General features: G+C 36.9%; 1 non-coding gene across 1 annotated transcript; it reads right to left on the reverse strand.

Moving 5' to 3' along the window:
• Positions 1-4,498: 4,498 nt before the first annotated feature.
• Positions 4,499-4,570, reverse strand: TRNAG-UCC (transfer RNA glycine (anticodon UCC)). Its single transcript has one exon. It is a non-coding gene; the product is annotated as a tRNA-Gly (tRNA).
• Positions 4,571-7,976: the final 3,406 nt, after the last annotated feature.

Below are 7,976 nucleotides of genomic sequence, written 5' to 3' on the forward strand. Positions count from 1 at the left end.
ATAATACATAAAAGTGTAAGGAATCTTTACAAGACCATGAATTTTTTGCTTGTGTGCCCCATTGAGGACACAATTGTAGTTGAGGGGTTGGATCTCCTTAGAAGTCAATGCTAGTATATGATTAGTCCTTGATGTGCACTAACTATTGTCCCCACTGTTTGAGGAAGTTTTGAAAGGCTCATCAAATATCACCATTTCATGGGCTATGCATTATTTGTACCCACCTCACTATCCTTGGCTCTTTGGGCAATGAATCTCAAAGTCTAATATGAGAACAGAGAGAAGAAACCCACCCAAAGAATAAAGAACACAAGATGATGCCATAGAAACATGGTTGTATATCCTTAGCATATAAGTGATTAATTGTGTAAATATATTCTTCCGTAGTTCATTGCTCTAGATAGAAATTTCCCTTCTAGTGTTTCTCATTACTAGACCCATATAGCCCTATAATATGCATTATCCAACCTAATAAACTATATTGTAGGCCATATCTTGTATAAGCCAACAAAGATCTTGAATATGTTTGTGTAATTGATCTTGAATATTATGAAATTCAATGCACTCCAAACATTTGAAGCCTATCATCCAATAACATTACATAAGTTAGAAAATCTACCCATTAAATAGATATGGCTCAGCACTCAATACCTATACCCAAACAAATGCAATACCTTGATAATCACGCTTCCATAGCACATGAGAGGCAAAGCCTCTCATAATAAATAAACAATATAAATAAATAGTTGATCTTGAATATCATGAAATTCAATGCACTCCAAACATTTGAATGCTATCGTGCAATAACATTACATAAGTTAGAAAATCTACCCATTAAGTAAAGATGACTCATCACTCAATAACTATAACAAAGAAAATGCAATACATTGATAATCACGCTTCCATGGCACATGATAGGTCTCCCATGATAATAAAAAATAAAAATAAATAAAAAATTCAGTACGTGAGAGAGTGTGAGAGAATGTGAAAGAGAGATTGATGAAATCCTGTACGTGAGAGAGTGTAAAAATATGAAAAGGGATGCGTCTATTGGATTTTAAATAAATTTGTTTATAAGATAAGATCATTATATTTATCTCCAACTAATGACCACAAAGTAGATCAAAGGCACTGTTGAGTACAATGATGTCTATACAAAGTGGGAGAACCAAACGGTCTCTTATAAAAGATACATTGCATGAAGTAAATCAACATCTGGCCCTAGCAAAGAATATCCAGGAGCTAATAGATCTGAGGATCATACCCATCTCTCTTAACATCCAAGGTTGAATGAATAACACTGAAGAAACTCAACAAACTCTGTTGGTACGACGAAGAGCGGGTGGTAGGTGCAGACTGTCCACTAAATCATTTCCCGGGGAGGGGTTCACGCATTGCTGAATGCTGGAGGACCTAGTTCGTCTCCCAGGAACGGATATGAGATAGATCGGCTGCTGAGATCTTGTGTGGCAGGGTGAGGTCCCATGGATCCTCACTGATATGGAGTCTGGATACGTACTAGTATCAATCGATCTCTTGGTGTCCCTGTCTGAAGGTAGTACCCTAAAAAATGTCGTGATCCTCTTTGTGGGGTCTGGTCTGATGGGAGGCTGCAAAATATGCGCTCAGAACTTGAGAGCCTCCTGTATATACAGGGCCAAACATCTCTAATCGGGATACCTGAAAAGGTCAGCGAGGGTCCGAGAATATCTGAACAAGCAATGAAACCTTCCTTTGATCTCGTAGTAGACAAGGCATCCAAGAATGAAGTGCACCTTGGTCTCCACTTCTTGTAAATGACATACCTGACGGAGTCTGTCTGGTCTATCCACCTGGTGGTTGGTCTCTACTCGAAGTCTATGAGAACCTACTCTGAACTGGCCTAGAGGAATGTGAAGAGCATGCATTTAGTGGTGAAACGTATACTGGGGTCGAACAATGAACCCGTCTCTCAACGCCAAGAAGTGCTTAGCATAGAAGGTCATCTTTGGGCGCAACCTTCTTGGAGGATTGACCTAGGTGTCCTGGACAAATTGCTTGTAGATGTCCTCCCTGATGATTTTGTTTCGCTCTTGGCTAGTAGGTAAAAAGGTGAATTTGAAAATTCCTACACTCAAGGAACCTTTACTGCATGCAGCAAACTGAATTTACTTTCCTACTTGATTTTAATATACAATATCAAGTTATTTTCTGAAAAATACTAAATTAAATTACTTCTACAGCCTACACTAATTTAATTTGATTACATGAAACGAGAAAATGAGCAAAGAAGAAGATACATAGGACATCGTTATTTTTGGATAAAGTAGTCCCCGGAAAGACCCAATGCGGGAAACCTGGTGCGACAACTCTGAGGGTTTTATATTATTAAGCAGTAGTTTTGAATACAATGTTGGATGCCCTCCCGGCAATCCAGTGACAGAGAAAAATATAATGGCGGAAAACTGAGTGAGATTACCTCACTTCACCCGACAATTACCCGCTGATCCTGCAGCAGAATTGGCTAACCTCGACTACCTCTGCGCTGGCCCTGCTTCAGCCTTACAGGCTTTGTGTCAGCTCTGCGCTATCTCTTCTGCCTCCTGGAGCTTCTGCTTCAGCCTCTCCTGGCTGTTCCAGTAGCTCCTTGGCAGTTTCGGATTCCTGCGTGAGGGTAGCCTCACTTTTGCGCTGGCCCTTCTAGCTTTGCGTCAAGATTGCGTCTAGCTTCTCTGTCCCTGCCCCTCTGTTGTAGAATGATCTCTCAGTTCGAATTTCTCAGCGTCCTAGCCCCAGAAATCGAACTCTTGATCAATTCGTTCTTATACTTTTCTCGTTGAGACTTCAACAACCAAGACTAAGTCTCCAATCAACGGCTAAGATTAAAAACTTGACTTGATCCGCTTTCTAGAACATTGTCACCCATATTTTGATTAATATCCGTTAATACTATTAATTATTTTAATAAAATACAATCCAGGTGGAATTTCACCAAACGGTTTTTGTGTTCTCTGGAACTCATGTGCCTTAGTTTCTCCACCAATTTTCATCGCTAGAGCACATCCGATGCTACAAAAAGCTAACACTCCCTCTTAGCGAGGAATGTGCTCTAGCAACAATGTCCAACTGCAAGCTGCTTTGTCTTTGAAGCATCTCCTTTCTGCATTGTTGCTCCACCAACACTACGCTGCTGCTGCTACTGTACTGCTGCCCATGACACTGCCACTGCCACTGCTGCATCTGTACTACAACTCCTTTTGCATTTGCTGTTAACATTACCAATGCTAGCTCTGCACTGCGTCATTTTCCAATTGCTGTTGCTCAACAACGGAAAAACATCCAAAATTTCTGAACTGACTGTGTTCAACATAATGCTTGTAGATGTCCTCCGTGATGATCTTGTTTAGCTCCTGTCTGGTAGGTAAAAGGTGATCTGGAGCATCTAAGGAATACCGGAAAGGAGGGAGAGGATCCAACTTAATTCCCACTGACTCTTAAGAAATTTGAAACTACTGTAAACCAACATCTGGCTCAGCCTGAGTGACTAGAACGGGCAATACAATGCTGAAAACCTCTACAAAACAAGGTGCAGATGACTGTGTTTGCCGGGAGTCAAACCCGGGTCTAATGCTAGAAAGCTCTACAAACAAGGTGCTCTACGATATAGTTCATTGCTCTAGTTAGAAATTTCCCCTCTATTGTTCCTCATTACTATAGCCATATAGCCCCATCAAATGCATTGAGAAGTGCATTATCCAACCTGATGATGAACTATATCGGAGGCTACATCTTGTATAAGCCAACAAAGGTTCTCGAATTTGTTTGTGTAGTTGATCCTGAATATTATGAGAAGTGCATTGTCCAACCTGATGAACTATATCGTAGGCTACATCTTGTATAGGCCAACCTGATGAACTAGTTGATCTTGAATATTATGAACTTAAATGAACTCCAAACATTTGAAGCCTTGAATATTATGAAATTCAGTGAACTCCAAACATTTGAAGCCGATCATGCGATAGCATTACGTAAGTTGGAAAATCTACTATTAAATCTTATCTGATTTTATATATCTGGAATAAAATTGATGTTATATTGTACGGGAGCATTTTGCCTGTCATGCATTGTAGTGTAGGGTTAGGATATTCCGTTCTCACTGGAGAGACCCGGCAACCGAAATTGCTTTCATTTTAGGGATTTTGAACATTCTTGGGATCTACTGGATATTAAATATCTTTTATAAGAGAACAATGCTGAAAACCTCTACAGACCCGGGTTCAAATACCGGCAACAGAATTTGCTTTTATTTTAGGGATTTTGAACATTCTCGGGATCTACTGGATATTAAATATCTTTATAACAGATCAACGCTGAAATCATCTACAGAAGAGAGATTGATGAAATCCTGTACGTGAGAGAGTGTAAAAAGTATGAAAAGAGATGCGTCTACTGGATTTTAAATAAATTGGTTTATAAGAGAACAATGGTGAAAACGTATACAAAACAGGCTGCAGTTGATTGCGTCTGCCGGGAGTCGAACCCGGGTCTATTGCTTGGAAGGCAATTATCCTAACCGTTGGACTACAAACGCTTAAACGTTGGGTTTATCATCTGACTATCTCTCTTCAAAGTCAACTTACAAACTCATAACCTTGTTTTGTTTTGCTTCTTTGTGCATCATTGTTCCAGTTGAAAAATGATAATAATATTAATTTTTTAATTAGCGATGCAGTACACAAACAGACCCAACACGCAACACAAACATTAATACGGTAACACCAGGCACTGGTGGATTTGCGTTTCATTGGTGTAGTTAATAATAACATTAAGTTTACCTCGCCATTTCCATATCGTCTCTCTCTCAACTGTTAAAATTCAAACCCTAAATATAGTAAACGCAAATGCACATTAATCAAATGAACGGACCGAACAATTCCACTACACATCTGGTTGGCTGACCGGTTGACTACCTTCTTCCCTGCTTTCTGTTATGGGTAATGCCATGCAGTAAGTGCAACCCATAGAAGACGGAGCCTGGCCTTTTCCTGGACGTTACAATTTATTCCCATATCCGCAACGTGAAATTGACGTAAAGTTGACCGCACAGTTATCTAGATATATCAGATGAAATTGAAACGATATGTAGAAGATTAGCAGGGTTCTGCACAAGGATACACATACAGGTCTGAAATGACGAATTCTCTTTCGAGTTTTTGGGTTTTGGATCATAAATAATAAGTTATTGAGGTTTTGGATTATAAACAATAAGTTTAATAAGTTTAATTACTTATATTTTAAGTTAATTGTATTTTTACTATTGAAATAGATTCAGCATTATTAAAAATGTCTTGAAAAATGTCTTGAAGTTAAAAAATTTTAGACACCTAAAATCTTGAAGTTTGACAATTAGATTTAAATTTTTTTTACTTAATTTTATCAAAATATTACTGAAATTTCCATATTTAACCGGACAAATTTGAAAACTAGAGTAATTAATGCTGTTATATTAATTATTTTTTCACTATTATTTATATTAAAGCCTTTATATTTATTAATTTTATTTCGAATACTTAACCATTGCAAAATAAATATAATTATCTAGACTCAAGATTTTTCCACTTCGTCTATACAGACTAGACTTTTTGCAGCCACTGATAAACAATGATGTAGGCTCCAAGAGAATTACTCTTGATCCCGAAGATCACTCGTTAGGTGCCATGGGAGAGTATACATCCGTGACATTCTTTAATACTATAAAGGTCTTTTATTTCAGAGTGGTGTTAGGCGTCAGGGAAGGGCATACGTAGTATTATTTAACACTCTTTCAATGAGAAATGTCTTTGATCTCAAAGATCACTGTTTAAGTACAATAAGATCGATCAGACTTCAACTTTTCATACTCTTATTTTGTGATGTGATAATTAAAATGAGATGAGAGGTTTTTATATAGATTGTGCTTTTGGCATCTGGTTATCATTGACTGACATGAGTCTTAAAGTAAATTCACTATCTAAAAGATTTGAGGGTATGTAGGGTATTGCATGTTATCTGGACCCTTCACCAGTTTTTCAACATATAGGGATTCGAATCTAGACTTACACTGACTTGTACATAGTGGAGCTATTTGTGCCAACGATGCATGATTGGCACTATATGTTTTGTAAAGCATGGCCCAACATGCAAATAAAATCCTACAGAAAACTAAAAATTATTATTTACAGTTTTGTACAAATAATTTGCGAGGCACAAATAACCCCACGTCCATGGTTCGATAATTATGGTTTCATGCAACTAACAAGATTATGAACTAAGCATAAAGAGACTTGCGTCAGTCTCGCCTTCGTATTAATTCTCGTTCTTCTCGTTGGGTTCCAGGATATCTACCATCACTAGATGTGATTACTTTCATGTGGTTTATTCTTTTAGGAAGAGAGATAGTTTTGAGTTTACACTTACTTTTCCATAATTTAAATTTGAATTGTAAGTTATTCTATGTTGCCACTATCATATTAGCTTGGCGGTGCTGAACTTTAGTCTTTTCGACGATAGAGTTTGTCCAAGAAAATTTCCATCCATTTAGTCATCTAGTGTATAGGTAGCTTATTATACTTTTAGAATTTGTACCCAATTTTTCTCTTTGACCAACTGCATTTCTAGACATTATGATTTCAATGTCATTGTTCCAAAGACAACATCGCAATAGCAATCTTCAATGTCAAAATCTACCCATATGTCAAGTATGCCTCTTTTGAGCTGTTCTACAGCTATGTCTAGGTTAAAAACAACCTTCTTTTCCCATCTCTCTAGGATTTCTATCATGAGAGAAGTTTTTATGGCATATATCAAGGTTTCATCCATAAACTTATCTTCCTTTTCTTTGGTGAATAGATTAATAAGTCCTTAACTACTGGCACCAGATCCCTGTTTGATCTTCTTGGTTTGCTATCAACTAGTGTACATAGCTATGTTGTTAATTCTCTTGCCCACATATCAACTAAACAATTAAGATAACCAAGTTTATACAATTAAGATAACCAAGTTTATACTCATTGTCAAAATCAAAGTTTTCTGATATGAACATACTTAGAAGAATCTTCAAGTCTGTTCTTAGCACAAATTTTTTCTTTCCCATCGAACTTTTCAAGCATCACTCCTCCCCAAGTCTTGTTATGCATTAGTTTCTATAATATAAGAACCTTGTCTTATATGAAGGAAGAGAAAAGGAAGGGCTTCACCTTTTCTTCTATTCACGGGGATTGCTTTTAGTCATGGTTATATTCTATGGAGAAGGATATTTCTTCAAGCAATATTAGAGCATAGAAATATTTGTCGATGAGTTTTTTTAGTAAGAATGCCAAGAAACTTTCAAATCTTTTTAAGATATCCGCTTCGAAGAGTGTTTTCCCTTTGTTATTTTTAACACTAAGAAATTCAATTTTACCCATTCCCAATCTTCATTTTTATGTATGCAAACTAGTCCATGCTTATGGACTAAGATATAGAAAATGTTTCAAATGCTCTTGGATATTATTATCAATATAAATAATAAGCCAAGAATATTCTCTGAAAATATCCTACATTGATTTTTAAAACTCACTGTCATTCTTCAAACCAAAGGGCATGACCATCCTATGGTAATGTACATGGGTCATGGCAAATGTAGTTTTATGCCTATCTTTTGGTACGATCCCTATTTTGTAGAATCCATATTTCAAATCAAACTCATTGAAAATTGTCTTTCCCCTTATCCTTCGCAATAATGAAGCTTTGTTTGGAATAGGATATCTAATGGGCTGTAGTACCTTATTTAACAACTTATAGTTAGCTACAAGTCTCAAGTTTCATTTCTTTTGTTGTGAATGTTTTTTCACATAGAAACCTCACCATGCCCACTAGTGGTTCGATTAAACCTTATTTAAGCAAATCTTGTATTTCTTCCTAGCAGGTCATGACATCATATGGCGTCATTAAAGTTGTAGATGTATTTTGGAGAGTAA

The sequence above is a fragment of the Pinus tabuliformis genome, chromosome 3_1, assembly GCF_031772625.1.
Source record: "Pinus tabuliformis cultivar Carrire ecotype Pingquan chromosome 3_1, CPIR1, whole genome shotgun sequence".
NCBI classification, from domain to species: domain Eukaryota; kingdom Viridiplantae; phylum Streptophyta; class Pinopsida; order Pinales; family Pinaceae; genus Pinus; species Pinus tabuliformis.